Source organism: Thermobia domestica, chromosome 14 (assembly GCF_964235325.1).
Source record: "Thermobia domestica chromosome 14, izTheDome1.hap1.1, whole genome shotgun sequence".
In the NCBI taxonomy this organism is placed as follows: Eukaryota; Metazoa; Arthropoda; class Insecta; order Zygentoma; family Lepismatidae; genus Thermobia; species Thermobia domestica.
The window spans coordinates 152,366,256-152,393,787 of NC_137467.1; the positions used below are offsets into that span (position 1 = coordinate 152,366,256).

The window sequence follows — 27,532 nt, forward strand, 5'->3', positions numbered from 1 at the left end:
AAATAGAAGATTTAAATTATTTATAGACGCCAAATGCTTGACATCTCTCACAACACAAGCGGACAAAGTTGGGAAATTTAGTCGCTACCGAATATTCTTAGCAGACTACAATTTCGAAATACAACACATTAAAAGTCAATTACACCCAGCGGACATCTTCAGTCGTTTAGAAGATAAACAGGAGGTTAAACAGGGAGAAAAACAAGAAATTGACAATTTCTTGGACACGGAAGATGCTAAAGTATTTGCATCCCATTCTTTAGACACTATTCTCCAAATTGAACAACCTATAATCCTACCAAATTTAGCAGAAGAACAAAGGAAAGATCCTTCATTCTCTGACATTATTACTGTTTTGGAAAATAAGGAACCTAATAAGTTGTCTACTCTTCGGGCCGCAAAATATTTTTCTCTAAAGGACGGGATATTATACAGAACACAGAAGCATCCCCAATTAGGATTGTTATATCTACTTTGTGTGCCGAAATCTTTATTAAGTAAGTGGTTTGATGCCTTACACAATAACCCAATGGCACCACACTTTGGATATACCAAAACATATCATTCGGCGCTTAGGAAATACTACTTTCCTAATATGAAAGCGTACATTGCCAACAGAATTAAAACATGTATTTCATGTCAGAAACTCAAGAAATTACCAGTTAAACCAGCGGGTCAATTACTCCATCACCCACCTAAGCCGATTGCAACAGCTTGGCAATATGATTCTATTGGAAAAATAACAGTGGGAAATGGGCAATTTAAACATATATTAGTGGCCATAGAAATGTCCACAAGATATTGTGTGACCAAGGTTGTGGACAACATAACAGCGGAAGAAATTGAACAATTTCTCATATATGACATCATACTCAAATTTGGACCTTTTTCATATTTATATCTGGATAGACATCCAGTACATAACGCTAAGAGGCTGCAAAATTTGGCAAAATGCTATAACTTTGAATTTAAATTTTGCCCCGCATACGACCATAAAAACCTAGGCGTAGTAGAAACATTCCCAAGACAATACAGAACGCACTTAAATTTTTCGTACAAGAAAACCAAAATCTTTGGCCGAAGCTGATACCATATATTACATTCGCAATTAATACATTTGTGCAAGCCGGAACTAAATATTCTGCTTTTTTCCTCATGTATGGATATGAACCTAAGACCATCTCTGATATTGCGTTAGCGTCAACTCCAACATTATGTGTCAACAAAGAACATTTGAACAAAATACGTGAGAGTGTACAGAATAACTTGATCGCTAGCTATAATAAACAGAAAAAGTATTTCGATAACAGACACCGACAAACTCAATTTGAAAAGGGACAAAAAGTACTAGTCTACTTTCCTAATCGGCAAATAGGAGTGCCGGAAAGTTTTTCAGCTTCCTATGTTGGACCCGTTCAAATCCTGGATAGACTGAATCCTAACCTTTATAAGATAGAATTTCCAAATTCTTTTCGGAAGAAAATACAAGAAATCTCAATAGACCGAATCAAGCCATTTTATCAAGAATTACAAGACATAGAACAAGAATAAATAACTTCATTTTATTTTCTAAACGAGCGAAAGAAAAAAAAAAGTGCAGTACTCACACTAGGAAGAAAGAAATACAAAGACGACTTCAACAGATAAAAACACTTTTCATAACGACACAAACATTCATTTCCTCTTTGTTTTATAAAAAGCTGAATCATTATTCTTCAACTGAAAAAAAAAATGCTGACACCTGCATTTCCGCATTTAAAAGGCAAATGATCTTTTACAAGGACAGCCAAACATAATTCTACATTTTCATCGATATTTTTTTCTTTTCCTCTGTGAACTACATATTGTCACCGACATTATGCAACATAAATATTGTACAGGATGTTCCAAAAGTTATGACCACTTCTACATTATACAGGATGATCAGGAATTCAGGACCATTATTACTATTGTCATCGACATTTAAAATTGGATTGTATATGTATCTTCAACTCAAGTACTTTATAAAGCATTAATATCTTAAAAATATATATATATATATATAATGCAATATAATATACTAAAGTGACAGTACAAAGTACTTACCTAATACACGCTGAATTTTACCCTTCTTTTGCCACTTTCATCCACCCTCTTCTCAAACCGAACAGTCACTTCACCGTTCCTCTCCAACACCTCTAAATACGTCTCGGCTATAGTCTTAACCTGCTTCCACAACTTATCACCCTTGACCTTATCTAAATACCTATACGCTTTTACGATCCTTCTCCTGTCTTGTCCCAGCACACCTTTATCCTTTAAGTACTGATGGATAGATTTTAGCACCTCACTGGTCATACGCATCTTTCTAAACTAAATGGCACGTATTGCTTTATTGCTATACAATATAATTTTGCTATTCAGCATTATTTTCTTTTCTTTATAGGAAGAACACGTACAATTGGAGAATGCTGATCACTTTAGTTTGTTACTTCCTCATTCTGCTTACGGCTGGTGTTAAAGGCAATGAACTTGTATTCGCACAATATGGGATTTCTATAGCTAAGTTCAAGCCCGTAATTAGTTACGACAATATAGAATTCTTACCTTATAGGCTCCATTTAGACTTTTCGGCAGTACACCTTCCGAATGATTCTTGTACTGGATATGAACAAATAGTATCACTTATGCACGATAAAGAGCGTCAATTCATTAATAAAATTAAAGATATCATACCCTGTGATTTTAAAACAGGGTGTTCCAAAAGACCGCGACGAATGATCTTTAACTTATTACTTGGACTTGCAAATTTTGGACTTAGTGGATATAGTCTATATGAGGTTCATAAATTAAAATCAGCTATTAGTCAAATGCGCGCACAGAATGATTACCTAAACTCTCAGATACAGGAAATTAAGAAAAGTAATTTTGAACTCACACATTTGGTGACGAACTTTTCAGTAGCCGTCGAAAAACTGATAAGCGAAACTCATCATAGTATATTGAAATTGATATGTACAACAGCCACAAATGAACGCTACCTGATCGCCCTTCTTAATTTTCAAAATGTAGAACAACACTTTGATACTATTATACAAAGCATTCTTCAAAATAAAGTTAACGACGCTTTAATAAAACCTGCTTTAGCTAAAGAAATGATTAGACAAAATATAAACTTAAGAGGAACATTAATGGAAAGAGATCTTGGATTATTTTATCAGTGTTCAAAGGCATTTTTAATCTCATTTGACCCAGAATCTGCCAATTTAGACATTATAATACAAACACCAATTGTGCACACTAACGATTATCACATTTTATATAAAATTTATAACAATGGATTTCTCACTAAGACAGCTCATATACGCATTCAGACACCTGAATATGCAATTTGGACAGACCAAGGAATCTATGAGTTAGACTTATCACTATGCCAATCACATAATATGTTCTCTATATGTAAATTACAGGCACAACCCCGCTCTCAACAAACAGGCTGTCTATTTAATTTAGTTTTTCGAAATACAACCGATAGCTGCCATCTGAAACCTACTTTGTCGCAAACAGAAGAATTTTATCCATATACGCCCATGGGACTTCATCTTACTACGCGTAAATCTGTTAAAATAGCACTCCAAAGAAACCACATGTTAGCCGCTGATGCAGTTAATCGCTCATCAACTTACTTTTTTAAGTATGAAGAATTTCAACGCATAATTACCGATACTTTGAATCTTCCTACTAGGACCTCAGCTAACTTCACGTTAATATATAGAAATTTGCCAAAAAATCCAAACTTGAATTTTACTCATAACCTTCAAAATTTACAACGCACCATAACTTCGATGCACTCCTTACTACAGCACGAACAAAATTCTTTGTTGGATAAGATGCCGCAACTACATCTTTCCACTGCATTCCCGTGGACTATAATTGCTATAGCCATTCTTATTTTCATATTATTGATTGGTCTTGGCATATTCTTATATTTTATTTATAAACGCATTATTCATAATGATGCCTCATAGACATTTTACGTTGTACAAGATCTCCACTGATTATCGATTGTAATAATTTTTTTTCTTTCTCTCTCCTTCCAGTATGGAGCATCTTTATATAACCATATTAATTGCAACTTTTATAGTATTCCTAAGTCTTATTATTTTATACATATTATATCGTCGTCTTCGCTCGTTACCAAACAAATCTAGAACGAACCGCATAGAAATTTCATCTCCTATTCCATTGGAAACATTTAATGCCAATAATACAACTAAGGAGCAACAGCTAACACAGACTCCAACCCCACTTACTATAAGTGAATTAGTTTATATTTATTGACGCCAAGCCAAAAACAGCCCTATCTCGAGGGAAATGAAGTATCATGTACCATGTACGGATCCTGCCTGTATATAGGGACCACCTGTTTAGTGCTCTATATTCCGCTACCACATTACTGCCCCGAAAAGTGATTTTCATTTATTTCAGTGCCACAAGTGTTTAGTGTTCAGTGATTTCTTTTGTGTGTGTGATTCCTCAGTGTTGCCAACTATCGCATAAACAAAAATAACCCTTCGGCTTATTTTTAAACAAGCCAGGGGGGTGTAATATCCTATGTGATGTCGTAAATAAGCAGTTCCACGCTTCAATGTTTACAAACAACACCACATGGTTCGGCAAGAGGATCTTCCACCAAAGGGACCTGCTATCACCTGCAGACGACGTTTAGCCCCTCCTACGGAGCAGAAGACGAAATCGAAGCAGAAGCGCCACCGCCACCCAAGGGACGCTATAAATTGGGCAGAAGAATCCAGCTCAGTCGAACTGGCCACCTGGAATCTCTAACCAGGTAAAAAAAATAGGGTATCCGTAGCTGGCGGAGAAAAATAAACAAGTCATTTAAGTTTTCCATCCCCCTTGGTTGAATTTTATTCGCGAACATCTTGCATACGGTTGGATTACTTACCTTATCGAGGTAAAGGAAACAACCGTCGAATTGTTTTGTGCCTCTACGGAGGCGGACACACTACCTTAATCTTATCTTTAGACGACCTTGCTATTCTTTAGGCTTTACGAATTATTTTGATACTCTCCTCTTCGGAGGCAGAGGTAGTTGAACAAATCAGTTGACGACTCAGGCATCTCTACCGGCTAACGATTACTTTTTTGTGCTTCCTCTTCGGAGGAAAAGTCATATTATTGAAATACAACCTTAGAGCAGCGCTCTAAGAACATATCTTTTCCTAAGTACTCCACTACCCTCCTTAGTGGTAAGCTGGCGCCATCTCCCACTTTCGGTATCAAGATGGCTTCTCAGAAGACCCCAGTCAAGACAGAGAAGAAGACACAATCATCCAAAAATCCTAGTATCAGGGGCAAAATAATAAGATCTACGTATAAACCGGAAGATTTTCTTCTGCCTTTAGGCAAGAAGAAGCAATCAACCGCTCCAGCGAAGCAAAAAGTGAAAACGACAACTACACTTAAACAGTCAAGTGAATCGCAGCCATCAACGTCCCATAACACTGACGATATGGATTTCACAGTGGTGGGAACACTCAAGCGACGAAGGTCTTCTTTGGAGAACCTCAACAAAGCAGAAAAAATAATTAATAGCACTCAAGAATATCCACCTCTTCCCACCAGTAATAGGTTCGATATTTTGTCACCTGAACAAGCAGATAATACTAGTACCAGCAACAACAATGCACCGACTAACAAGCTCTCCAGTTTCAGGCCGCCTCCTATTTTCATATACGGAATAACAAACACATATACATTTATAAAGACCTTGTCGCGAGCATTGAAGGAGCCTCCCTTAGCTCAGCCCAATAAGGAGCGCATCCGAATTCAAGCGGCTACCAAAGATGACTATAACGCTATCAAAGCTTATTGTGAGCAAACGAAAACTGAATATGCCACAGGAGTAGCAAAAAACGAAAGGCCCATAAAGGTAGTTGTCCGTAAACTACCTATTGACACCGAATTAGATGACCTGAAGGCAGAACTTACACGATTAGGCTTCAAACCAATAAGTGTCCACCAAATGTCTCGTAAAAGCAAGACTGATGATAAGAAAATACTGATGCCACTGTTCTTGGTAGCTTTGGAGAGAACTGCAGCTGTTAAAGAGATCTATGCAATTAATAACTTGCTGTACTACAAGGTCCAGATCGAACCTTATAAGCCTCCTTCAGTGTTGCAATGTTATAGGTGCCAACGATTGGGGCATTCTCAAGATACCTGCCAAGCTCACCCGAGGTGTCTCAAATGTGGACAACTGCATTTCACACAGGCTTGTAGTAAACCAGACACATCAACACCCGCCACTTGTGCAAATTGTCAGGGGGATCACCCGGCAAATTACCGTGGTTGCCCGACATATAAGTCTTACTCTGAAGCACTAAAATTACCGGCACAGCAGCCGAAGAAACACCCAGAAGCACCCAAGAAAAATTTACAAGAACCAACGGCAGAGAAAACCTCCATTCCCACTTCTGTTAATAACCAGCCAATGGCTACAGATAATGATCCTGGAGCTCCTATCTCTTCCAACATCGAGTCAACTTCTGCACTCAATCAAGGGAACTCTAAAGAAGATCTGGACTTAAAGTCCGTTCTTTCCTTCCTCAAGGAATTACCTTTCCGTAAAATAATAACTCATATTAAACGTGGGATTACACGATTCCGACAAGCAGTCGATTCAGCTTCTAAGGCTGCAGTTGTAATAGAAACTATAGCGGAAATGGTTGACGATGGCTGCTTCTAAATCCAAGGTTCTCCATCACTCCCTTATTCTTGCTACGTGGAATGCAGATGGTCTCGAAGGGCAGAAACACCTACTTATTAGATTTCTCATCCAACATAAAGTTGATATTATGTTTGTACAAGAAACGCATTTTACTGCTCGAATCACTAGCTGGCGCTTACCTAACTACATTGTGTACAGACAGGATAGAGTGGGTAGACAGAAAGGAGGATTGTTACTTATCATCAAAAAGTCATTCCCAGTGAGGTTGATAACAATACCACCCCTACTTACTTTGGAGGCCCTTGGTGTTGAGCTCATAACTCCAGGCGTTCCACTAATATTAGTCACTGGGTACAGGTCCCCAGCCACGCAACTAGAGCCCACAGACTTTGATATCATAGCTAGCTTAGGACCAAAAGTCATCTTGGCTGGAGATCTTAACGCTAAGCATGGCGAATGGCACTCAATTAAACCTAACAACGCAGGGGACGCCTTACACCAATATATCCTAACGTCTGATTTCATTATCAGTGCTCCACGAGACCCGACTTATCATCCAAAATTCGGTGGTCAACCCGATGTTCTTGATGTTGCTATTTGCAAAGATGTATCCTTTACTGTACATCCCTATGTCATCTCTGATTTAGACTCTGATCATGATCCTGTCATTTTCCACGTTTCACACCGCAGCCTCGCACATACCAGCCCTCTCATCAAAACAACAGAAACTGATTGGGATGTATTTAAACAGGAATTAAACAATATGATCGATCTACGAGATAGACCAGCCACTATAGAGAACATCGAACAAGCAGTTTCTCACGTCACCTTCGCACTTCGTACTGCAGAGGCAGCGAGCACCACCATCAAAATCTCTTCCACCCAAACCGGTCAATGCGACAGTTTTCATCTACAACTGTATATCCATCTAAAACGCTGGGCTAGGTGTCGATGGCAGCACACACTACATCCAGCATATAAGACACTATGGAACAAACTGCGTGCAAAGCTCAAGATACTGACTATGCGACAAAACCAACAATACTGGGAAGACACTTTTCGAAATGTAACAGTAAATGATCGCAAAATCTGGACGTACTCCAAAGCATTCCAACGCACTACAAACGCTTCAAAAGCTAGAGTCATACAAGGACCCCAAGGACTGACTGAAGACCCTCAGTCGCAAGCGGATATTTTCGCCGACTCTTTGGAAAAGCAGTTCCAGCCCAACAGAGCTATTCTCGATCCTTATTTCCAACAGCACATTCGAACCACCTTATATGCCATAAGTAAACAAAACCCCACAGATGATATCACTTTAGTAACACCTCGGGAAATAGAAAGACACATCAAACGTCTGCCGGCAAGGACAGCATCTGGGCCTGATGGGATTCGAACTGAGATACTGAAACACCCAACAAGGAAATTACTGGTCTTCTTAACTTATTTATTTAATGCCATCCTTCAACTATGCTACTTCCCCAAGACCTGGAAGGAAGCTCGAATCATTACCATACCCAAACCTGGAAAAAATCCGCTGCTCCCGGAAAACTATAGGCCGATCAGTCTTTTGTCACACTTAAGTAAATTATTTGAGCGTGTGTTACTCTGGAGGCTAAGACAGCATGTAGTCAATAACGATCTCATACCATCCCATCAGTTTGGGTTTCGTGCACAACATAGTACTACTACGCAACTCGTACGCGTAGTAGATCACTTAACAGTGGCTTTCAACAGAAAACAACACACCCTTGGAGTATATCTGGATGTCTCCAAAGCATTTGATAAAGTTTGGTTAGCAGGGCTATTATATAAACTATACACCCAGGGTCTTCCAGATCGTCTTCTGCATTTACTTCGTTCTTACCTCATTGGCAGAGAATTTCATGTGTCTGTTGACGGTGTCAAATCCTCCTCTAGGACTATCAAAGCAGGTGTTCCACAGGGCGCTGTACTTTCACCTCTTTTATATACTCTGTATACAGCAGATCTTCCGACCCTACCACATTGCTTTCTCGCAACGTATGCCGATGATACTGCCTTTTTTACGACCAGTAGCTCTCTTGCACAATGCTACATCTATATGCAAAGACAACTAACAAGTTTTCAGGAATGGGCAAGACGTTGGAGGATTAAAGTAAATACAGACAAAAGTTGTGCTGTCATCCACAGCCGACGACGCATCCGCGTCCCTCGATACCTTATCTATGAGAACGCACATATTCCTCACGCCACCCACGCCAAATACTTGGGAGTGACCTTAGACCGTGGGCTAACTTTCGCCGCACATATCAGCAACATCAAGCAACGAGCTTTACGAAAAATCTCAGCGTTATATCCCATCTTCCGCTGCAGTTCCATTTCTCATGAGGTCCGCGTACACATACTTAAGATGATAGTTCTGTCCACCCTCACATATGCATGCCCTGCTTGGCAACACGCTTCAAACAGTCACCTTCGAACACTTGAAAGTGTGCAAGCTAGAGCTGGTCGTATAATCACTGGTCACGACAGATATACCCGAAACAGACAAATTCTAGAAGATTTGGAACTTCCTACTGTTAGAGAACTACTGCGACATCTTCACAGTAAGTTCTGGCGTACTTTACCCCGACACATTAATCCAGCAATAGCTAACATCGGCACCGAATTCGCTCTACGAAATGTGTATCGCACGCCACGCATTTAATATCTTTCCAGCGGTCGCACTGATATCATCTGCTACTCTGCGACAGTTGCCGATGTAGTCTACCACGCCTAACAAAACAATAGTACTACCCAACAAACCACCTGCACATGTTGCATATATCTTTTATACCATCTAACTCATGGAGTCAGGGGCTTCGGCCCGATACTCTACTCAAAACTTGAAAATTACCGTGACCGTGACCGTGACCGTGACCGTGAGCTCAGTACCAGTTTTCTGGTGACCCTCCTACTGTCTGCTTCGGGACTTTAGGAGTAACCTATCCCAGGGCCTCTAGTCTGCTACGGGACTACGCCTATCCTTTCTCCTGGCTTTGCCTGCTTCGGGGCTCTGTCTGGGAATCCAAACCTCAGCCACTTTGCCTGCTTCGGGGCTCTGTTGGCCATCTAACCTACCCACTGCTTGCTTCGGAGCTTTGGGAACCTTATTCCACTCCACTTTGCCTGCTTCGGGGCTCTGTTGGAGATCCTGTCTGCGACCTTACGGTCAAAGACTACCTTTCACTTACCCTTTTAAAGTAGAGAACAAATTGTATAGTATTTTTGTACAAATACTCATATAGTGGATTTTTATAATAAAAACTGGTAGTGGGAGTCGATTCCGGACACTCTTTTTATTAACTGCTCTACCTCTTCCTTATATGAGACGAAATTACACAAAGTTTTACAATATATATATATATAATATATTCATTCTTGGGATGCGTAATCGTTTGCAGGAAACAATTCTTACTATTTACTATTCTTTTTACTTTATAACGTTCAAAGTTAAAACCAGAATTTATAGTCGATATCTATCATTTCCGATTTTAGTAGAGTTAAGAAAAAATGAAAAGAAATGTTTAAGTTTTGCGTCCCACGATTATTCCGGCTAGGCTAAAGGAGACGGTGATGATGGTGGAATGAAAAAAGGGGGAGGAAACGGGAGAACCTCGAGAAAAACCACGTACACGTTGTTTGTTCTGCACAAAGTTCACTTGACGTAAGGTATAATCGAACCAAGGACCTCATGCACCAGAGATGAATGCTCTACCATTGAACATAATGGCTTCTTGAAATTTTGTCTCCCACACGGACATATAGGCAAAGTTTATATGTATATAGGTAATTTTAGTAAGCCAACTCCTTAAAAGCAGTCACAATGGTAAATTGCGGAATTCGATTGTTTGATCTCTCTGTTGCGACAACAGGATATTTACCAATCACTTCATCCCACTTCGAAAAAATGATTTTTTAAAAAATTTAACGTCCTACGATTATGTAATTTAGACAAAAGGAGACGATGATTAAAGCAAGTGAATGGTGATGGATGAATTGGTGGAATGAGAAAGTGGGAGGAAACGGAAATATCCAGACAAAACCCACAAACACGATATTGTCAACCACAAACTTACTTGGCCGGAGGTCGAACCAAGGACCCCATGCACCAGACGTAAGCGCACCGAGCCTCCCTAATCGCGCTTCGGAAATGGGAGCTTGACGCAAATATTTAACTAACTCTGTGGCCTGTGGAACCCGGAGGTTCAATGCCGCGCTCACAAAAGCTCTCATCTCACTTCTATCCTTAGCCAACTGGATTCAGTTTCTACTTTGTATTCATATTTCTTCAAAGTTCATCTTCATATATTCCTGTCATCTGCTCCTAGGTCTTCCTAATGGTAGTTTTCCGATTCGTCTTCCAGTCAAGACTTTGAAAGCGTTCCTACTTTCTTCCATCCTGGCTACATGACCTGCCCACCTAAGCCTCCTAGATTTGATTATCCTAACAATGTTTGGTAAACCGTATAAATTATGTAGTTTCTCCTTATGAAGTTTCCGCCATTGCCCATTCACGTTCCTCTTGGGTCCGAATGTTCGTCTCAGGATCTTGTTCTCAAATACTTTCAGTCTACGTTCTTCCCTCAGTAACGAAAATATTTACCTCCTTAAATCTAGCGAATTTAAGTGTCCCAACGTCTACTCGTATCTCTTCACCTTACGTTCAGTTCTTTTACGACATCTGCAGCTGGTAACACTGTGTGTAGCGGAAGGTAGACTTTTAGCAGAGAATGTTATCCCGCCAGTAAGCTGTGAGGTGTTGGAGGGGTAGTAAGCACGGATCCCTTCAATGGCAGTGGGCTTCATTCAAAGGAGTCAGGTGAGTTCACCACACACGTGGATTTAGCTAGCTTTCTCTTTTTCTTCTCCTTCTTTTTATATCTTCATGTTTAGATTCTCGTTCGTGTAATGCTCATTTATTTATGTGTTTTAAACTTCTCGATTCAGAAAGATTAAATATTGAAAATAATAAAGTAAAGCTTGGAATTTTGCAGAATGCTAAGCAAAAACAGAAGTGAGAACCACCTATGAAAAAAAAAAAAAATAGGGAGATATTCCGTTTTCAGTCATTATCAGCACGGGGTAGATCAGCGGTTCAACGATCGATTTTGAAGCAAGCAGTTGCGGCTTCGAATCTTACTGTTAGTACACAAAGTAGTACATATGTAAGTTGGTATATTTTGAATTTTACGGAAAGTTTTACCGAACAGTTCAACCGTCATCGTTTCTACACTGGGATTTATTATAGTTCTGAGCTAGGTACGTTTACAGTGGGAAGAATGTTGTATACGTAATCCTTTATCGGCTTGTGCTCTGACAGGAGTCATTCTATCTCTCTATTCATTTATTTTTGGGAGCACCATGCCAAAGTAGTATAACGCTCACTTCTAGTGCGAGAGGTCTCTGGTTCGATAATAGACTATGTGAGTTAATGATCGACAACATTGTGTCCGTGAGCTTTCCTGAGGTTTTCCCGTTTTTTCCCCATATGCTTAATCCACCAATTCTTTCAAAATATTTTACTTTAATTAATTATACGTCTCCTTTATCCTGGAACACATAACTGTTCTATGTAAAACAAATATTTCATTTTTTTTATTCATTTACTTGCTTTACATATATTCTCTACTATAAAAATAATGTACCTTTGGTTTCTGTATTGGAAAAAGCCACGCATAAGTATAACTAATGTAAAAGTACTGCATTACGATAAGGCTCCTCCGCTCTAACCTAATGGCTACCAGGTGTATCATTGGTGCGAGAGGTCCCGAGTTCGACTTCCGGAAGACCATCGAATTGACTACATTGATTCAGCCCTACTCTGAACTCCAAGTGGGACCGCGGTGGCTCAGTGGTAGAGCGTTCACCTCTAGTGCATGGGGCTCTTGGTTCGATCCCAGCTCGCGCCAAGTGAACCTTGTGGTGGACAAACACCGTGTGCGTGGGTTTCCTTGGGGTTCTCCCGTTTCCTCACACTTTCTTCATTTCACCATTTTATTCATTTCTCATCATCACCGTCTCCTTTAGCCTATCCGGCATAGGCGTGGGACGTAAAACTTAAAGATTCTATTTCATTTCTCTGAACTGCAAGTCTCGTCCGCTACAGTCATAGGACATACATGCTAATAAAATCAATTGATAATCATAAAGATTAAAAAGCAAACATGTACTGGTTGGCATTCTTCGTGCGAAATATCCTGTTTCTATTCCCGATAGATTTGATTCCTTGATTTGAAGTTCAACTTTCGTCTCGTTTCAGCTCAAGTGATCTTAAATAGGTTAACGTGTGATCCGAACGTCATGAGCTCTCACCGACAATCGAACCTAGATCTCCTGAGCAGGTGGTGCATATGCTAATCCTAAATTCACAAAGGAGTTCTAATTTCTGTGAAGGGTCTTGTGGTTTGCATCCTTAATTAAAACATTTGAAGTTCTTATATATCACAATAAACTCATGTTCAAAAAATATGTTAGATTTCAATCCTCAATAACATATTAATTAGCAGACAATCAAATATACATGAAGCGCTGGAATCTAGAGGAAGTAGTAGTAACTTACACGTCATAATCTCAAAAAAAAATCCCAAATGTTGCGTCTTAGTGTGTTTTCATTTAAAATTATGCAAAACTGCAAAATGTTCATGAAATCAAGTTTTCAAGCAACAGTGTGTATCAATTAAAAATGTCGCAGTGGAAAACAATAATGTTAATTGTCAAAGTGTCTAAATCACACTAAGGTCAAAATAACTCAGACACACAGAAATGTTACCTATGTATGTATTAACTATTACACGCACACACACACCAGAATTTTAATATATTCTTAATGCACCGGCCCAGAAATCATTTGTAGAAGTAAACCGTGGTCACAGAATTATTTACAAGAGAGATAAATTGATAAAAAGAAAAAAGTCTGCAATCGTGTCATTTCGTGAGATATAGGCCTATAATTCTGTCGTTCCAAAGGTTAAAAAGATCCATCCCCATATTCATCTGTTAAGGTCTGAAGTAAACAATCGGGAAACTCAATCAGAAGACTCAGATCCAGAATTCAATCTTTGGAGTTATTAAGAGGCCTCATCATTAAAATACCGCTAATTTTACAGTAATTATGTGATATCTTCAAATAAATAAAAATATAATCGAAATGTGGAACAAGAGCGCCCTAGACAATATAATTTTACATGAGATACCGTTATCACGACTCACTTATCTGCTTTCGATTTCGAGCCATTTTGAAAATCGGCATTTATTTTCGCGTTTCTAAATTGCTGAAAACGGAAAGCCACTAGGTGACTTGTGAAAACGGTACCTCAAGCAAAATAATATTGTCTAAGGCGCTCTTGTTCCATATTTCGATTATATTTTATCTATTTGAAGATATCACACAATTACTGTAAAATTAGCGGTGTTTTAATTTCACTGGGATGAGGCCTCTTAAGAAGCAAGGGTCTTAAGAGATCATCCGGTTCGATAAATGAAACTAATTAAGAAACTAGAGACAAAAGCATATTCTCACATTACAATGATCTAGGTTTAATATTTTTAAAGTCTCAGATTCATATCTGTTTGTTGGCAAAGACGTTTTGTCTTACTATAAATCGACTAAGCATTGGACTTCCATGGAAGTGTGTGAAAACAGGTAATGCATACATTTACCGTGCCGATGTCACAAGTAGTAGCGCCCGTTACTACATTTATATGTCTATACATTAACTACTTACTGTACGAAGCAGCAGCAGAGATTGTGCGAGGGTTGCTGGAAATGTTTCCGCAAACTACTAATAATAATAGTTCTAGTGTTATGGTATTATAAAATTCAGGAAGAATGACGTTTCTGTTTTAAATTATCATCTTTGGTTGTTTGTTTAAGTATATTCATTTATTTTTCACAGTGGTTCGAAGAAATAGTTTTGTATGAGAAATGGAAATTGCTGGTGAACACTTTCGGACAATATTTTTTTTTAATGATTCCAAAAGTAATTTTGCACCAGCCAAAACGATCCATCGAGTGACTTCATTTGGCTTTCGGGGATAAACTACCATCCAGTAGGTCTGTGTACATTGGTTTACTGAATTCCAGCTTTGTCGCACTTCTTTCAGTCAAGAATTTCATAAAGGTCGTCATATCCAAGTCTATTATTGCTAGTAATATTGCTGCTGCACGTGAAATGGATACGAGAGAACGGCATGTGACATACAGTGCCGTACCGTGGAAAATCAGCACCTGGGGCGAGAGTATACGACGGCCCCCCGTACATGTGAGTGAGGTTGACAGACCAGCCGCGAAGCGCGACCATGGTTGGTGCGAAACGTAAGAAAATTTTCAAAAATAAACCCTGCTTTTTCTTGATTTTGAGAACTGTTTATTACTTTTTCCTTTCATTTTATATATTTTCCTATTTCCTCCCGAATTTTGCGACCCATACTTCGGCGCCGGGGGCTATCGCCTCGTTCGCCCCCTCACGGCACGGCACTGGTAATATGCGATGAAATTCAAACATTCTTGAATATTGACATAAAAGCAATACTAACGATTTTGCGTGATCACCTGAACGTACGGAAAATTTCAAGCAGTTGAATCCCCACAACTTGACCGATGTTCAAAAACAGGCTCGTGACAACTGGTGTACAGAAATCCTCAAAAAGTTCAAGGACAGTTGGTAAATCGAATTTGGCATACGATATCGTTACCGAACCGAAATTTGGATCTATTCATATGAACCCGAAACTAAACGGCATACAACTGTTTGAGAGTTTCAAAGTGAATCGAAACAAACTAAATTTGTTTCGTTCGAGAAGTGCTGACAAGGAATCGATTGCTTGTTTCTTCGGATATGCCAGTGAGCTCCCTCATGGCTAAGCCTTTAGCGTACGCATGAAAGATCTGGGTTCGATTCCCGGCAGGAGCTCATGTGGTTCGGAAGCGACGTTAAGTTGTAGGTCCACGTCCTGTATAGCCTTGCTGCTGAAAGGGAAGCTAAACTGAAAATCAAATTGGATATAGCGGACATAAGACAACCACAGCTTTAGATGGAAGGATTGTAGATCCTGAGTGGTTTACAATAATTTGTTAATAAGAGGTTATCAATGAATTGTGTAAAACAAACTCAAATCGTAGCATCATTCTTCATCACGACGACACCAGTTCTCATTGTTGATTTTTTGTCAAGTAAAACAGTTGAATTAATGACTCATTGTCCGTAATCACGTAATATATATCACCTAATTACTTCTTTCCGTTCCTACGCATAAAAAATGAGTGGTTTGTAATTTATGTTGCCTGAAGCAGCTGTTGACGCATTCCGAATAGCGGTTTCTTAGGCATCAGCTTTCGAGCGGAAAAAAAAAAAAGAAAAGAAAAGAAAAACACTTTCAAAATTGGTTTCATTGTATGCAAAAGTGTATCGATGTTAAAGGTGAATACTTGAAATAACAATAATGCCATTTCCAGAATTACACATGTCTTTTTTATATCTATTGCTGAAACTTTTTACCAGCCCTTGTATGCATTGTTGTAAAGTGTTGAGTAGTAGCTAACACTCCCGCCTTTGGTGGGAATTCGATTTCCGGTGGGGACACTCAATCGAAAAAGTGTAAAAAGCTTTTTCAGGTCAATTCTAACTCATATTATCCTCATTCACATCAAACAATACATACAAGGGCTAACCGGACAAATGCCGGAATGGTAGCTAATTTAATGGTCCAACGTCCAGAGTTCGAAGTGGGGAAAAAACAGAGGCGGTATGTTTTTTTTATGATTTTCACTCAACATACCGGCTATTTAAATATTGTCTTGATCTCTGAAAAACCAGAGACGGTATGTCCTCATTATTGAAAAACCAGAGGCGGTATGGCATACCACCGCATACCGTCTCACTTCGACCACTGACTACGTCGCTTCCTTTCCTTCTACTTTTCCATTTCCCCGGGTAATATAATCACCTAGGGACGTCATCCGTCGTAGGCGACGGGCTTGTATGGCCATACATGCGGAAGACCCAGAAATCTAAATTCTAATCCTAAAACCAGTCAGAGATAGAGAGAAATGTCTTCTTGATATGATTTCAACGTGGCAAGAATAGAATTCATTTCCGTTCTGACACCTCTATCCCAACCGGAAGTGGTAATAATCTACCATGTAAATCGCAACAACGTAAAACCGGTAAAATATACGTTAAGTAATATTCCGGTGCTATTTTAGAGTACGTCAAACAATTTTTCCCTATCGATATATTGATCATACATTATTTCAGTGTTATTTTTTTTTCATGTATATCGTTAAAAGTTTCAAAATTAATTATACAGTCTACATGTTAGATATAAACATCTGTCCTTATGAATGACTATGGTAAACCAGAGGACCTTTACTTAGTGATGTGCGATAAAGACATCGCATAGATTTCCATTGCCAAAACGGCTGCAGTACACTGAGAAAAATCCGTTACCTGGACAGAAGTAAATTGTACAAATATACGGAATCCTTATGATTACTTTGGAAATCTGTACGGAGCATATATTATCCATCTACTACATATATACTGCCTTTTTTCCCGCTTAGATGGTACATCATTTCGCTGAAGGATGTCTGACATCTAACATTCTTTCGTATATTAAATACGTCAGCCATATGTTACATACGTCCATCTGTATGCCAGATCCTTACGCCTATACGCAGTCTTTCTTTCATACGGAAACTAAGTATAGATGGACGGAAAGCGTTATAAAACATACACTTTCAGCGATACGTTTCCTGTTGGATGTTACACAGGCCTATACAGTAGTTGTACGTTAAGTCCAAAAACTTGATTTACTAATATAACCTACGTTTTTACGTACCCACATACACTTTCTTTCTGTGTACACAGAACATATTTCACTTTTAAAAAGTTTACGAAAAAGACCTTTGGGTAGATATCGACTCAAAGCAATGCGAGTTTGGAATTATGAACACACTCAGAGCACCTTTCCTGGGTGAAACAATGGTTTATTTATAGTGCGCACCTTATGATTTATAATACACTGTCACCCGTCCAAGGGAATGCCTGATTCGCAGAAGACTATAATATCCTGCTACCAGTTGATCACTAGTTGGAACTATTTGCGTTGATCTAAAGAAGAATAATCATACATTAGGGTAAGCAGGAAAACGTGTTGTAGAGTAAGACGAAGAAGCACACACACATATACAAAGCTTCTACACCCCATGTAGGACGATGCACGATCAGAGGGTAGACATTGAACTGGATAATTGCGAGGTTAGCTATTCTTTCTTGGTTTCTGTGTCACAGTCTGCTGCCTCTTAATTCAGATAGCTCCGCAATTGCTTCATGATGTTAGTCAGCGCCGAAAAATTTAAATGCTTCCATCGAGAATAGAATCTGCGACTCTACACACAGAAGTTATATGCTTTAACAGTTTGGCTAACCAGGAGCACCATTAAGTTTAAAAAAAATATATGAAATTCACTTTTTTTTAAAAAAATCTCTCTCTTGTTATCAACAGATAGTAAATTTTGATGCATGTACTAATCAGGAAGAGATCAAAAATACGAAGAATACACCATCAGGGCCAGTTCTACTATATGTGCAACACGTTTATTTGCACGGGGCAGCAAAATCTGTCACATCTATGTTATTTAAAATAAATATTTATTGTTGGAAACAGACTTCATGATTGTGGTAGTTACATTTACCAAGATGTTGTTAAATAAAAGAACTCAATTCTCGAACAATTGCGAACATCTGTTCTATTTAGTTAGTTATCACAGTTTTGATAAGAAAACTAGTCTTGTCTTTGCTACAAACAAGTTTCTTGTCACTGAAGGTGAAAACAAGTTTTTTTTTTTTTTTTTTTTTTTAATAGCAGATGTAGAAGGAAAATCAAGAAATAAAGATAAAAGAGCTAGTTGCACTGGAATTGCAAACTGATATATTGAGATTGAAGCTCGATATTGAATTCTATAAAACGGATTACCATCTTTCCTATGCAGATGTGTTTGCTTTATTTTTATTAACATAATAAATTATTATTTAAAAGAAAAATTAAGACACGAGATTGTATGTAATGTTCAGGCCTTTCTGAGTGCGAGTGCATTTTCTCTTCCCTTCGTTTCTCTTCCCTCTGGGGTAGCATATTTAAAATCGTGGCTTATAAGATTTCTTCTTTCTGAAGAAATGGAGCGGCAAATGTTACCATTGCGCGGAACGGCAGATTGCCTAGGGTCGGCCCTGCATGTAAGCAGAATCTGTATTCGATATATCCTTACTTACGGGAGTGTCGGCTTTAGCAGAGTTACCTCCATCTGTCCCACAACTGTAATGTAATACAATATTTTAGTAAGTTGAACTAGAACTCGGATGAAAATTGGATTTTTACAGGACAGGATACAAACATAACCTTTCTTTCTGCGGCAATGAACACTTGAATTCACTAAGTTTTACACTGGCGTATTTAGGATTATCTTTCGGGGGGGGCTATGCATAACACGTAAATCGGCACATATATGTTTTCTTGAGGGTGTCGACAAATTTTAATGAACTTCTGCATATAACAAATTTAATTTCGGAAGGGGCTTGAACCCAATAGCCACCCCCTAAATACGCCACTGAAGTTTTATTTCGTACTTATTCATTTTGTTTACCTTTGATCGAGTGCAATGGCCTCTAAGAAACAACCAGCTTTCTACATGTTGTCATTATGGAACGTTAGTACATGTGTGAGTACTTAAAAAATGAACACAGCATCTCTTTGTGACAGTGCCTGTGTGGCATAAAACACAAAAGGACAGTAGTTATCTAAAGTACATATAGGAACAAACATGCACTCACACACATACACACAAACACATCCAGAGCCATTTGTTATCCTTTGTAAGACAAGGAGAGAGAAAAACACGAGACAAAAAGTGAAAAACATTCACATGCAATCAATACCAAAAAGGCCTGTGCTCACGAAACGGTTCGATAAAGTAAACGGTAGCTTCCACAAAATCAAGACCACATTTGTGCGTTAATATTTAAGGTGTTATTTCGCACCAAACTACTCATTTTATTAAAGTGTTGACCAAGTTGGTTACATATTTAACAACTTGTGTGGGCACAACTACGTTGAAAATTACCTAAGTTGTATAGAAACGAAAGCTTTCATTTGTTTATTCTTTCTACGCTACTAAAAATTATTCTTTCGTTGTTTTTCTGCATAGTTTTCACCAAAGCTGATAATTTTATACAAATTATATCTTAGAAACCGGTTACTTATCTAAAACAGTGTTGCCAAGTCCGTACAGAAAAGTTAAGAATATGTAATATTTTTACATGATTACGTTTTCTTTCTGAAAGTTTTTAAAATATGTCTTCTAATCTGTCTTTAAAATGTTTATAATCTTCCATTTAATATTAAAAATCTTCCTATTTTACGTCCCACTATTTTGCCGTCTAGGCTAAACGAGACAAATGAATAAAAGGATAGAATGAAGATAGTGGGAGGAAATGAAAGAACTCTATAAAACCAACGCATATGGAATTTGTCTACATGGCGCGAGCCTGGGATAGAACCACCATTTAATATTGGTGGCGGTGATATGTGTCTGTGGGGCTCATTGATAGAGCGCTCATTTCTGACGCGGGGTCTCTGGTTTGGTCCCAGAACTAGCCAAGTGGGCTTTATGGTGGACAAACACCATATGGTGGGATTTCCCGGGGGTTCTCCTATTTTCTTCCCTTCCTTCATTGCACCATTATTATCCATTTCATCATCCCCCTCTGTTTCAGCTGCGATACATAATCGTAGAACGTTAAACTCCAAAAATTGGAAAGGCACGGTAGTAGAGCATTCACTTCTGGTGCATGGGGTCCCTGATTCGATCATTTTTCCCTCCAGTGGATTTTGCAATGGTGGAATGAATAAAGTGGAAGGAAACGGGAGAAACCCGACACAACCCACGAACATGGTGTTTGTCCATCACATTCATTTGTCATCATCACCGTCTCTTTTAGCCTAGCCAGCATAACCGTGGGACGTGAACTATTGTCATAAAATTATGATAGGCCGATTTCACGATTTTCTTAACTTCCCTATGAGCAATTGTCCGCCGCACATCGTCGGGCCGATTGCTACTATGGCGGTATATAAGCGGATTTCGAGTGGGAACGAAGCGGAACATCGAGTCGGTTGAGTAACTGCAACCACTGGCGGATCGATGACGGTTTTGTCGGGGGAGCAGCGGGATTATGGCGGATACCCCACCGGCGGGACGAAGGCGTAATTAGTGTAATCGAGCAGGTGGCCCGTCGGCGGCGTCCGCCAGCGGCCCGCCGTTAGCACGTCGATGGGCCTACGGCGGCCCGCTGGCGGAATGCTTATGGGGTTGAAATAACTAAATTAAATTTATTCTTTTATGAGCGTCCTATGATTTTATTACCGACAATCGGTTGACGAGTAACGCTAGTTATAAAATCTTTGATTTTAATCCTGACGATCACCCAGTAAACAATCTTGATCATAAAATCACTGTTTGCCCATTTCACAATGTTAACTAACTTTCATCTATTTAATTGAATTAACTTAATTCTTTACGACAGACCTGTGATTTTATTACCAACAATCAATCAATAATGTTGTAAAATTATGGCGTGATCATTTCAACTTTTCTTTAATTTGATCTATTTAATTGAATTAAATTAATTCTTCTATGATCTCCTTATGATTTTATTATGAACAATAGATCAGCAATGTTGTTATAAAATTTTGGTATTCCCTTTTCATTTTTTTTCTTTAATTCGATTTATTTAATAAATTAAATTAATTTTCTATGATCTCCCTATGATTGTATTACCAACAATCAATCAACAGTGTTGTCATAAAATTGTGATATGTCTATTTCAAATATTTTCTTTAATTCGATCTATTTAATTAAATTAAATTAATTATTCTATGATCTCACTGTAATATTATTATAACAAGTAATTAAGCAATCATCAGTCTTATTCCTAAAATTGTGGTGTCCTCATTTAGTTACTTTTCTTGTCTTGAATCTATTTAATTTAAATAATCTAATACTCTCATGAGTCCCTATTATATTATTACAGCGAATTAATCAATTAACAGTCTTGGTCATAAAATCTTGGCGTGAACTAACTCGTGACTATATGGTTAGCATAAGTATCTTCGGCGCTGGAGAACAGGCTTCGTTTCCCGGTGGGAATTCATGTGATTAATATTTCACGTTAAGTTGTAGGTTTTACGTTTCATATTGTCCCGACGCTGACGGGACACTAAACTCCAAATCAACCACTAAAATTGTGGAGTCTTCATTTCAATATTTTCCTTCTTTCCATTCACTTAACTGAATTATGTTAATAGTTTCATAAACGCTTTATGATTTTATTACTGTTAATCAATGAATCAATTATGTTGGTCATAAAATTGCGATGTGTCCGTTTCATTTTTTTTTCTTAGTTAGATTCATTTAATGGGATAAAATTTATACTTGCTTCATCAACTTATGATATAATTACTGACAATTAATCATTCAAAAATTCTGATCATAAAAGTGTGAAGTATGGCCCCGCGTAGCTTACTCGCTAACGCTCTTGCTTTCGGTGCGAGTGGTCCTGGATTCGATTCCCGGTGGGAACATGTTCGAAAAAGTGCAAAAGTTCTTTCAGACAAGCTATCCTGAATGAGGTTCTCCTGGGTTTTCCTTATTCACATCAGGCAGATGCCGGGATGGTTCCTAACATAAAGGTTCCAGGCCGCTTTCTTCCTTCCCTTTTTTCGGATAGTGTGATTGCCGAGTGACGTCATCCCTTCTACGTCACGGACTAACATGGCACAGAATTCTAATTTTCACTCCTAATCCTAAAATATGATCTAGCCATTTCAACATTTTTTCTATCTTTGATTCAACTTAATTAAATTAAATTCATTCTTTCATTATCACCTTGTTATTTTATTACCGAATACCTATCAATTAGCGATCTTGGTTATGTAATCGTGATGAACTCACTTGCGAGTGTATGGTCAGCGCTCGCGTCTTTATCGCGGAAATACCTGAGTTCGATTCCCGATTGGAGCTCATGTGGCTCGGATCTCGCGACAAAATAAAGGTTTACGTTTCATATACCCTCTCTGCTGAACTAGGCGCTAAACTTTAATAAATCAACCAGCCAGAAATCAGGGTATAGCCATTACATAATATTTCCTAACTTGGATTCACTTTATTTAATTAAATTTCTTTTATGACCACCATATGATTTCATTCCAATTACTCCATTAACGTCATGTAACCGTATACTAACTTGTATCCATTCAATTGGTTTAAATTACTTCTTTCAGGAGCGCACTTTTAATTTATTACCTACAATATAGGAAAATATTAGAAATATACATTTTATTAGTAGTACAAACTTGCCTGACAGTAATAAATGTGAAAAATGGGTAAATTTGGCAAATCTTGTTTCTTACGTCTACGAATATGTACTTAAGTTTGTAAATGTCTTTACCTTTGTAGAGCGTACACAAGTTGACACCCAAAAATCAAAATGGCGGTCACTAAAAGGTAAACTGTAGAAACAAAAATGTCTATGTAAAACCTGGAAGGCTCGAACGAATTCATTCACTGAATAATGGGTTAATAATTGTATAAGAGACATTCGGACATTGACATTCGGTAATATGTAAAATTTAATACTAGCATGGTGGATGTTAAGCGCAGATTTGTTAAAACTAAAATTTCCATTTGGAGCATAAATTACTTGATATACTATAATTTAATGACCTTCATATTAATAAATTAACCATAATCGCAGAAATGACACTGATTATATTTATTACCTAACTAAAATGAATATGGCAAATGCTAAACAACATATTCTGAAAACACAAATAACCATGTGAAACCTAATGATACAATATAATTTTATTAATGACATGCCGATTGATTCACCATGATTTTAGAAGTGACATTCATCATATCACGTTTCGTAAAAAAAAAAAAAAAAAAAAAAAAAAAAAGTGAATATGACGAGTACTAATTACACGCTGATTTTCATATTCCGGTGTTCAACCTAAATGGCTGAATAGAACTTTATGAATGATATAACAAACTTGACTCAACATAATCCCAAAAGTAAATGAAAATGAAATCTTTGATTTTAACGTTCCACGTTTATGCATTTAGGCTAAGAAAGAAGACGATTAAAGCATGTCAATGATGAATGACGAATAGGTACAATGAGAAATCGGATGAAACAGGAATACCGCGAGAAAACCTACGAGCACGATGTTGTTCACTAGAAAGTTACTTGGCCGGCAATGGAACCAATGACCCTACACACCGCGATAAGAGTTCTACTACTGAGCCAACGTGCCCTAAAAGTAGTACGCATTACTAGGTGTTTTGAGAAATTCAATATAGCGAATGATAAATGCCATATTGTTGGAACTCAAATTCCCACGTAGAATCAAGACATCTCAATAGAATTTTGTTAATGCACTTTTTATACTTTTATAAGTTTTATTAGGAAAGCAGGGAACATCGTAGTCTTGTGGTTAAAGCGTTGGATTTAAGTCCACGTGGTCCCGGGTTCGATTCCAGGCCGGTTTTTCCTACTTTTCGCTATCCACCCAGCGTCGTGAGGCAAACTGGGGAGTGGTGATATTCTTTCGGGTTCATAAATCCAGGTCGCTTTTCTTCCTCGTAGCTTTAAAACTGGGTTTCGTATAGGTAAATGAATGGTTGATGGGGTAAAACACCAGGGACATAGTCATGGGGTGAGGTATATTATTTATTTATTTATTTATTTATTTATTTTAGGAATGGCCAAAATTTTCCGGAATCCGGATTCCGGAAATTTTGTTTTCCGGAATCGGAAAACTTACTTTCCGGAATTCGGAAAAAATCCGGAATTCGGAAAAATTCCGGAATTCGGAAAAAATTCCGTATTTCGGAAAAAGTCCGGAATTCAGAAAAATCCGGATTTCGGAAAAATTCCGGAATTCAGAAAAATTCCGACATTCGGAAAAAATCCGGAATTTAGAAAAAATCGGAATTTTTCCGAAATCCGGAACTTTTCCGATTTTACTTTTCGGATTCCGCAAAGTAAAAATTCTGGAATTGGCTAGTAGCTGTTAAAAGAAAAACACAATAATGAATATATATACTGTATTAGTTTCTTGTAGTTGGATATGTCTTCATCACTTACGTAGACAATTGCTACTGCAGTTATTTACTGCTTTATGAGAAAGGTCTTATTTTCACACACAAAAAAGTCGCCGGTCTCAAACATTATCGTGTTCCCACCTGCAGCTGCTCCAAAGCACTGCAAACTACTTTTTAACCAGACGAAAGGCAGTGAAGGAAAAGAAATCTCAACAAATATTCTAATAACATTCGCTTATTGTCAACATACCTACAGTGAGCGCAGAAAGTGTTCGTACACCGTGCATACTTTATATTGGAAACAGCTAGCATGAGAACGGGAGGTGGAAAATATATATATAACCAGAATTAAGACTACACATTCATACATTTTATTTCTATATACAAGAGAAAGGCCAAACAAAGACAATCACTGTTTTGTTCAGAAGAAAGAAAGAATTCCTTTTTTGTAAACGCATAAAGTCACCGTACACTTATGCTTGAATTAATGCTTATAAAGTATATTACGTTATTTAATATTTTACGGGATTACCCTGTGCGTTAATGATTGTCTATAGTCTTCGTGGCATTGATTTCACCTGTAGTAGTTCGTAGTTCTGTAGCTTCGGGACTGATTATGTCCCATTCTTCTTGAATAGCTCTTTTCAGGCCTTCTTTAGTAGAGAAGCTGTGCTTTCTGATTCTTGTCTCCAGAACAGACCATAGATGTTCTATGGGGTTCATGTCTGGGGATTGGGGAGGTGTGCGAAGCTGTTTCAAGGTATTAAAGAGTAGCCACAATCGAGTATTTTCCGCTGTATGTTTGGAGTCGTTGTCTTGCTGAACAATAAATTGTTTTCAAGAACCATCTTCTGCGCACTAGTATGGAGATTTTCCTTTAATATGTTAATATACACTTTGTGGATCATCACTCCATCGATAAGGTGAAGACGACCGACTCCTGAGGCACTCATACAACCCCCAGACGAGCACGGACCCTCCTCCGTGTCTTACTTTAGGGACGAGATTTTGCGGATTCATCTCTGTATTCACCTTGCGCCATACCATTCGCCTCCCATTGGACTCGATAAAATTAAATTTACTTTCGTCCGAAAATATGATCCTATTCCAGAAAGAAGCCTGATCCCTTATCTTTATATTCTTTTTCAAACTTTAGTCTCTTTATACTATTTGTCTTGTTCACCCAGAACATTTTCCTGGCTATCCGACCATGATACCCTGCAAATATTCCGCACTGTACTGGCTGATACTTTAACACCGCGTGTTTCCAGATCCGTTGCCAATTGCACAGCACTACTTTTTGGAACCTTTTTTCTTTCCCTAACAATGTAACGTTTATCTTGTTCACTCAACACTCTTGGTCTTCCAGTTTTTTTTTCGCACAGTGATAGAAACGTTATACATCGCAATTATTGTTTGTACTGTTGAACGAGGCCTGTCTGCAAGGTTTGCTATCTTTCTCAAAGACTTACCCTTCTTATGCAATTTAATAATTACTTTTCTTGTCTCCTCATTTGTTTCTGTTCTGTTGCTTCCCATTTTGACAGCCCACCGTGCAGTTTTTTCACTCCTATTCACAACTAAACTCATTTTGTTACTCGTCATGCTATACAGAGGTGTATACTCAGGTGAATACTAGTGAACCCCAGTTGTGGTATCTTTGTTTCGTATTCGTACGTCAGGTGTACGATCACTTTTTGCGTCTACTCTATACACTTTCTACGGAATTTATTTACTTTCTGACCATTAAACTTGTCTTTGTGGTTCTTTATTGATATATTCATAAAGCTTAGTTTTCATTATTTATATTGTGTGTGTTATTACACTTCTTAAATTTTCTGTTTTTTTTTTTTTTCGCAGGCATTCTCGTTTTAATAGCATAGGTGTACGAACACTTTCTGCGCTCACTGTATGTACAGTAAATACAAATTCATAATTTTTGACTTTACGAAGTATACAATGTAATTGTTCAATAATTAACATAAGCAGGCATTCATTAATTCATATTAATATAATAATTAATAAAACTAATAAGCGGGTGATTGATGACTCAGTGGTAGAGTTTTCATCTATGGTATTCTAATCCAGGACATGTGGGTTTTCAATGGCTAATTTTGTGTTCGAAAATTTTCCCGGTGGTAGGCCTACTCTTGGTTCCCTTTCTTATATTTGTTCCATCATCACTCATTAACGAATTTAGTTTACCAAAACTCTATAGCCATATATTCATTCTGTCCGTCAGTGAAACATACAGTCTCAAGAACTATCTGATGGATTACCAATCAATTTTGGCCATGATGTACATAGTCAATAGTTAAGAATCGAGTTCCCTGATGAATGTAATATTCAAACCGGAAGCGGTACAAATCAACCATTTCCGGTTTTAACGTTAATCGTTATATAGTAAATATGATAATAGATACCGAGAAGCGGTTTCCAGTAATCGACATATATAACATTCATGTAGATAGAATGTTATCCAATTTGTGCATCTGCTGAAAATAATGAGCTTAGGTATTTAGAGAGCATTTTCCGCTTTAGAAAATGTGTGCTTGATAAAGAATGTAGAGAATTAGCTGAGTCAGGCACGTAGCTAGAATATGGTAATAGGAAGG

General features: G+C 38.0%; 1 protein-coding gene across 2 annotated transcripts in view; it reads left to right on the forward strand.

Moving 5' to 3' along the window:
- Positions 1-11,512: 11,512 nt before the first annotated feature.
- Positions 11,513-27,532, forward strand: part of LOC145670402 (uncharacterized) — a 459,655-nt gene continuing 443,635 nt past the window's right edge. Inside the window, exon 1 of one of the 2 annotated variants that reach the window (XM_081739043.1) lies at positions 11,513-11,573. The gene's annotated coding sequence lies outside the window, so the exon portion shown is untranslated. The remainder of the gene's footprint in view (positions 11,574-27,532) is intronic. The other variant, XM_081739044.1, reaches the window with a different exon arrangement.